Below are 8,278 nucleotides of genomic sequence, written 5' to 3'. Positions count from 1 at the left end.
ATTTTATTAATTTTTATTAATTTTTCTTTTTCCTTTTTTTTTTCCTCCTCCCTCCTCCTTCCTTGGGCTCACTAGCCCGGCTGGCGGTCGCCGGACCGAGGCGATCCGGCGGGGATCCGGCGAGGAGACCTCGCCGGAGCGCGACGGCGAGCCCCCTCGCCGGATGCGGGCGAGGGCTCGCCTCGCCCGGCGGCGCGAGTCGAGCCCTCGCCGGATCGGGCGGGGCCTCACTTGTCCATTTGGGCGCGAGCTCGCCTCGCGGTCGCCAGGGCGAGCGAGCCCCCTCGCCGAATGCGGCGAGGGCTCGCCTCGCCCGGCGACCGCGAGTCGAGCCCTCACCGATCCGGCGAGGGGCCTCGCCGTCGGCTCGGGCGCGAGCTCGCCTCGCGGTCGCCGGCGAGGCGAGCCCTCGCGGATCCGGCGAGGAGGCCTCGCCGACGCGACGGCGAGCCCCCTCGCCGCCGGATCGGCGGGCTCGCCTCGCCGGCGGCCCGGCGAGCTCGCGCCCGGCGACGGCGAGGCCCCCTCGCCGGATCCGGCGAGGGGGCTCGCCGTCGCGTCGGCAAGGCCTCCTCCGCCGGATCGCCTCCTCGGACGGCCGGCTGGCCGGCCACGAGCCGCAAGGAAGGAGGAGGGAGGAGGAAAAAAAAGGAAAAAGAAAAATTAATAAAATTTTTTAAAAATCAAATATTATTAAAAAAGCTCGCCGACACCGGCCGCTGCCACGTCGCGCCGCCGGCTAATTTTGGCCGGAAGGAATGAACTGGAACAAAAGTAAAAGGTTTAGGACTGAATTGGCCAAAAAAAAAAGTTTAAGATTGAATTGGCACAATTGCAATAGGTTTAGGACTTTTTTGGTAATTCTCCCGCTTCTTCTGAGAGTTGTGGTGCTTGGGGCTTTTCTGGGTCCATACCACAATCACATTACAGAAGCTGCTGATTCAATGACGAAGCATGGATGTCGAAGTACTTGCGGAAACCTCTCTATTCCATATCCCTTCGGATCACACGACAGTGATCCCCATTGCCGCATCAATCCTCCCTCGTTTAGAGTCGTTTGTGATAACTCCACCAACCCTCCTGTACCTTACCTGAATACAAGAGACGGTTTACCCGATGACTTATATGACTTGGAAATACTCGACATTTCTCTTGAGAAGCATGAGATGCGAGTAAATGTTACAATCAGTCGAGTCTGCTATAACTCTTCCGGGTACGATGTGTCAAGAATTGATGCGGTCCTAGGCCTAGCTATCTTCCCCATATCCAGCACCAAGAACAAGTTGACCGCCATCGGTTGCGACACGTCGGCCACCTTCCGAGACTACCATGGGAAGTTCTCTTTCGGGTGTATGTCTTCGTGCGGCAATGTTTCGGATGTCATTAACGGGTCGTGTTCGGGTATCGGTTGCTGTGAGATAAGCATCCCTAAGAATTCCTTCGGGTACGGAATCTTCGTCAACAGGAATTTCAATCCTTCCAGTGTCGTTGATTTCAATCCTTGCAGCTATGCCTTTCTCGCAGAAATTGGCTCATACAACTTCTCGGTTGGCGATCTTACGCAGCTTAAATTTAATAAGTCCACTCTAATTCTCGATTGGGCAGTAGGAAATCAAAAATGCGAGGACGCCAAGAAAAATAGCACGAGCTACATGTGCAAAAACAACACCACTTGCACTGACGCCGAAAATGGATCCGGGTACAAGTGTAATTGTTTAAAAGGTTACCAAGGTAATCCTTATCTTGCGACTGGTTGTCATGGTACGTTGATAACATAATGTTAACTTATCCTTTTCATTAAAATGATCTTAGAAGATTAGATACATTTGATGTGTGTGTTTAATTTCTGTAGATATTGATGAATGTGCCGATCCAAAGAAGTACCCATGTCAAGGAAAATGCCATAACGTTGACGGGAGTTATACATGTTCATGCCCAAAGGGTTCTCATGGTAATGGCACGAAGGGCGGTGGAGATGGACAAGTGTGCACTGCTAATTCATCACATTTGATGGAGATTTTGGTTGGTAAGTTCTAAGCTTATTTTGAGAATATATAATTTGATTTCTTTTTGTTGTAGGAGAAGATTAACTATTCACAATTTCGCCCAATTTTTCTTCCATGGCCCTTGATTGGAAAAATTCAAAATGAAACTTTAAAAATTCTTCTCACTGAAGTTTCTATGCAGAAGATAAATGACATTATCTGATACATTGAGTACATTACACGTTACTAAATGCATCACAATTGACCTTCCTTAAAATTCAAAAATAGATTAAGTTTCCTCATTTCAATGTCTATACTCTTCGAGCGTCTTTTGATGTGGCGACGTTGGGCTTTGTGTAAAGGTAAAAACTTTCTCCAGCGATTGAAATCACGTCGCGAATATTATTGTCAGTACTGTGTCTCAAAACCCACTGTTTTACGGTGTGTGCAACCTTCGGTATTTGATTGGAGGGAGGTCACCTGCCTCAGGCAACCAGAGATTTGTTGTCACGTGAGAGGTGAACATCCATGACCTCCAGGGGGCATAGGTTTTTGTTCGCAAGAGCGGTTGGTGGCTCTTTGTCGAGCACTCGTGTGGGCGAAAACTGGTGGGGAGCAAGCTTAGGGATGGCTATTTTATCGATCCAAGAGGATATCCTTCCTTACTTCTTAGCCCAATATAATGAGTGAAAACCCATGCATGATGAATGGATTTCGGGGCCGGGTAATATTTTTTGGCTCCCCGTCCAGGCCAATGTGAGGGATGCATATGGCTAGCCTTCTTTTCCTTTTACTCTTTCTTTATTACTCCTAAGATTTTCTATTTGTAGTGTTATTTCCTATGTTATCTCCTCATTTAACCTTGAGAACTTTAAATAATAGACACGGCTTAATTTTGCACAAACTGTAGGGATTTTACTCAATTCTGGCCAAAACTTACAAGCGTGCCAGAATAAAGGACTAACTTTGACAGTAATCCCAAACCTGGCATGCAGTTGGCTCAAAATATTTACACCATTTTTCCACGTTGTTATTATCTTTTTCCTGCCTATGGCATATTCTTTCATTCGTTTCCTCTTTACGTCATTTCTATCTTCTTACAATCATGAATTGTGCTTATCTTTTTTTTTTTTTTTTTTTTTTTTTGCTTTTAACCTTTGATATTATCGCGAGAATGGTGATGAGATAAAGAAACTTGTCCTACGTGAGACATGAAATGGGTTGGGGGCGGGGGACGGGGACGTAAACCCCGCCTTCTTTTTCTGGAGTTCCCTTTTCTTAAATGCAGTGAGCGGTAAAACGAAGAAGGTGATTGATTCAATTGTGGATCTGCATGTACTTTTTTTTTTTCCCTCTTTCCTCCTTAAAGTCAAACTTATTCCTTTTTCTCTCGTCTTTTGATTAGCATCTAAGAACCGATAGAAATGGTTCAACGGGTTGTTTCTTCTTTCTTTTATGTGTGATCCACGACCTATACAACTTTTCTATTTGTTACACAAGCCATATTTACCACGATATTATTCAAATAGCGAGTTAATTACTATTGATTTGACAACATATATTCAAGGAGATGACATGAGTAAAAGAGGAAGTTATACTAACCCATTTTCAAAATTTTCTTCTAAGCTACTAGTCCTTCCCATTTTGTGTCATCACAAGGGATACAGCAAATTATAGATACAGGACTTGCATCGAGTTATTTAGACGTATGCTTAGTTCAACGAAAAGATCTCTACACATGCATGCATTAAATAACGCGAATTTGGTTGAGTAAGACCTAGAAAACTATAGGCAAGTATACTGTTGTGCCATGGGAAAAGAAAATACCTATTCTTGTGGTTAGTTTGAGTTTTATTATTTCTTTCACATCGATTTAAACCTGTTAAATTGATGACATTCTTTATAGGCCATGGAAGTTCTCTCCGTGTGTGTGTGCGTGTTTTGGTAGATTAGCTTAACCAAATCCATTGTCCTAATTCAGACTCAAATTGTCCCAAAGCCACTAAGGTTTTCGAGGAAACCTCGTGATATAATTCTGCAGAAAGTTTCAAAGTGTGGCTGCTTTTACATGGTGGGATGATTTACTGTGCAATTAATAATATGGTCAATGAATGAAACCGGTGTTGTATACAGGTGTTACGGGAGCCATAATAGCACTGCTATTCAGTATAGGCTTTCTATATTTGGGACACAAGAAAATGAAGCTCATTAGGCTGAAAGAACAATACTTCAAGCAAAATGGGGGCTTGCTTTTGCAGCAACAATTAAATGAAACAGACAAAACCACAAAAGCTGCAAAAATCTTTAGCGCTGAAGAGCTAGAGAAGGCCACCAACAATTATAATAAGAGTAGAATAGTCGGCCGAGGAGGATATGGTACTGTTTATAAAGGATCGTTACCAAATGACATGGTAGTTGCGATTAAGAAGTCCAAGTTCATGGACCGGAGCCAAATTGAATAGTTCATCAACGAAGTCATCGTGCTTTCTCAAATTAATCATCGAAACGTGGTCAAACTTTTGGGATGTTGTTTGGAGACAGAGGTGCCTTTATTAGTGTACGAATTCGTCAGCAATGGAACTCTCTTTGATCACATCCACAACCCAAACAAATCATCAAAATTGTCTTGGAAGACCCAATTGAGAATTGCATCGGAAACTGCTGGAGTCCTCTCTTACTTGCACTCGGCAGCTTCCATTCCCATTATCCATCGAGATGTCAAGTCGGCAAACATCCTTTTGGATGCTAATTACACTGCAAAAGTTTCTGACTTCGGAGCTTCAAGATTAATCCCACTTGATCAAACGCAATTGTTCACTATGGTTCAAGGAACATGGGGATACTTAGACCCTGAATACTTGCACACAAGCCAATTGACAGAAAAAAGTGATGTTTACAGCTTTGGGGTCGTGCTAGTTGAGCTATTGACAGGGAAGAAGGCACTTTCATTTGACCGATCGGAAGAAGAGAGGAGCTTGGCAATGTACTTTCTTTCATCACTAGAAAACGACAAATTGTTTCAGATCGTTGAGGAAGTTATTGCAAATGAAGGAATCAATGAGCAGGTGAGGAAAGTTGCCATTCTTGCAAAGAGATGCTTGACAATAAAAGGAGAGGAGAGACCAACCATGAAGGAAGTAGCAATTGAATTAGAGGGACTCAGAACAATGGCTGACCTTATTGGCGACGGTCATACAAATGTGAATCAGGAAGAGATGGTTCATTTGCCAAGAGAGAAGACTGATGTGTACATGGAAATTAGTGGGCCCATGAACACTGGGTACACGGATAGCATGGAAGACCATGACATGTCAATATTCAGTAGTGGGAGATGAGAATACTTAAGTTACTAATACATATCTCGGTGTGTTGTGATAGATATGTGTGCGTATTTTAGCTTTAGAGAGATTTTGTATATAACTCAGCAACCGGATGTAAAAATGGTCTCTTCCTTCTACCGTATGTTTGTGATGTCTTTGAGATTAGGGAGCTATCTTGTCTGAGTTCGAGGATATAGTTTGTCCAACTTGGTTGAATATTTTTCTTGGGCAATTCCATGGTTTTGCCTAGAACGAAATTTTTGTGTGCCAATTATACGCATGACATGTATTTAATTCCACACACTACCAACCGAAATAAGCTTCACCTTTGGGTCTTTCATCGGGTGACTTATGCTTTATATTACTAGTCCATAAGATCAGTGGGGTAAGGGCCATATTTTTCTCCATTCCTTCTTGTGCTTACTAAATTACAAAATAAACATCATCTACACTTTTTTTTTTATCTAATTAACTCTGTGAAGTATAATATCCATATTTTTAACCAACCAATAAAAGATATTTCCTTGAATTAGTGATGGAGGAAAATAAAGTCCAATGAACATATGTATTTTATGGGCTCAGTATTCACTTACCTAAGGAGGGTCTTTTCATGGCACAACAAAAGTATCGAATGCAGCCATATGGCATATCTAAAAACCGAGAATTTGTGTTTTTGATAAAGAGCAAATATTGGTCAAAACTATTTTTCACATGATAAAATGAGCCAATTGGCAGGTAAGATGCCGGTGCGGCATGTAACACTTCTTAGCAAAGTTGAATTAGCTGATTGGTTCATTAGTACGACTCTAGGTAACTGCTGGGTTTCATTGTTACTGCAATGTGAAGTAGGGGAAGATTTATCTTCAAGTTCTGATTGAATATACAAATAATTAATCCACAAAATGTGAATGTTTCGCGAGACACACGTCATGCGAATGTTTGGCTCTATACAACCTTTCTCGTTGACAACTCTAAAGATGGAAAATATACGAAGTTTCAATCTACCAACATAAATGCACTCATTGTGAAAAGCACACTTCATGCACAAAAACTTTGTCACGACACTCTTTTTGCGTCACAACCAGGAAAAAGATGGTTTTAAAGATAATGTCAAATGGGGGACCAATGTAGTTCTCCCAAACCCTTATCTCGTTAATGTTGGCTTCGCTATTGACCTATTGGGATTGGGTAGAAACCAAATGAAAAATGAGAATATACCTCACTTCCTATACAATTAGAAATTTAGAATTCGGGACCTGATTATACTAATTAAAGAAGCAATGCTCTTTTCGTTCCTAAATTTGATTATTTTTATAGCTAAGGTGCCTAAGTAGTCTTTCTACCAAATTATAAATTCTGAGGATTTTGTCCACTAAGTGCCCTTGCAATTTTTTTTGCTTTTAAACTGATCATAAAAAAAATGGTAACCTACATTGAAAAATAATGTAAAAGAAATACAATTAACATGATAATAATGATGATTGAATAAAAAGTAAATTGTAGTAAAGTAATCCGATATGAGACAGGCAAAAAAATATAACATGGCCTTGTTATTAAGCTCTAGGACAACAATTCCCATAAGTTTAGTTCAAATTGAGTTCTACCTCTAAATAAACTAAACTATTTAAAACTAAACTAGAGAATCATGAATTTCCCTACACCATGTACGTACTATCTAAATGAAACTAAATTAATTATAATACTAAAATCTAACCTAACGATCAAATCAAGGTTTATTTTCCCAATCGAGTTTTCCATTTTTTATTATATTATATTTTTTGGATTTTATTTATTATTATTATCTTTTATTATTTACTAGAAGGGGCATGAGTCGGGCCTTGAGCCCGGTCAGTATGTGAGCCAGCATTGGATTTTGTAGGTCTGGCCCTCTGGGCTATGGTCACAAGTTGGGATTTGTCACACAAAGCCCTCTTTTTTAGACACAGGCTCTTCAAACCTAGTTTCATTATAACAACGTTTAGCCCTAAGCCCAATCTCATGAAGACTGATTTGAACCCCCTTTTCACTGTGTTTTATTAAGCCCATTTCTGAATGTAGCCGAACTGCACTGTGGAAAATATTTTCCGGAAAAACATTTTTCTCATTTTAAAAAACATTTTACCTAGAAAAATTAGTCAACAAAGAAAATTTCCTAATCAACGAAAAACTATGCTCAAATTGAAGGAAATGATTTCTTGCTTGAAAAAGTCAAAAAATGTTTTCCAAAATACCATCGGATATTGGTATTTGGCCCTAAAACCATATGTTTGAAACGGAATCTCTATTCCCAAGTCTCCAACTAAAACACCTTAAAACTGAAATGAGCCTGAGCTTACTAAGCGACTAAAGCCCAAATCCATTAAACCTAATTAAATCTTTCTTTCTAACATCGTGTAATCAAAAGGCCTTCATACCTTTCTTCTTCAAGCACCTTCCACAGTGAACCACGCTTGTTGTTTCTTTAGCCAAAAACGACATTCTTTACCGTGTTGACAGCCACCGCGGCTCACCACTTCACAGATTCAAGGAAGATACAGGCATGAGAAAAGAATAAGGCAATAAGGACCTGGAAGCGGACGTCCAGACTCATACGATCTACCTCCATTATTCCTCGCTGAAATCAGCTATCGAATGATGCGGGAGCACACAAGAACATAGAACAAAAAGAAAAAAAAGAGGTGTTTGGATTCGGCCTCAGAGTAAGACGAAATATGTCCGAACTCAAATCTAAATACTAACAAATTAAGTGATATTAATCAATCTATGTCGATGCGTCCTTGGGTTCAGGCAAAATCATAGGCTATTTTTTATTCGTGTTTCAAAGACATTTATCAAAATGTTGTGCGTGCAATCAGCGATGAATGGGGGGAAACAGAACAACAATGGCTTTGGATTAGAGATCGAGTTCAAACAAAGTCAATCGAAGATGTCTACAAGCACAGCCGTGGATTCGAGTTGAATCAAATTCTATCC

At 41.0% G+C, this 8,278-nt stretch overlaps 1 pseudogene; it reads left to right on the top strand.

The window, feature by feature from the left end:
• The first annotated feature begins 874 nt into the window (after positions 1 to 874).
• Positions 875 to 5,643, top strand: LOC120294680 (annotated as a pseudogene).
• The last annotated feature ends 2,635 nt before the right edge of the window (positions 5,644 to 8,278 follow it).

This window comes from Eucalyptus grandis, chromosome 6 (genome assembly GCF_016545825.1).
Source record: "Eucalyptus grandis isolate ANBG69807.140 chromosome 6, ASM1654582v1, whole genome shotgun sequence".
Classification (NCBI taxonomy): domain Eukaryota; kingdom Viridiplantae; phylum Streptophyta; class Magnoliopsida; order Myrtales; family Myrtaceae; genus Eucalyptus; species Eucalyptus grandis.
The sequence above is the reverse complement of the archived record's forward strand: the minus strand, read 5'-3'. Positions and strand labels throughout refer to the sequence as shown.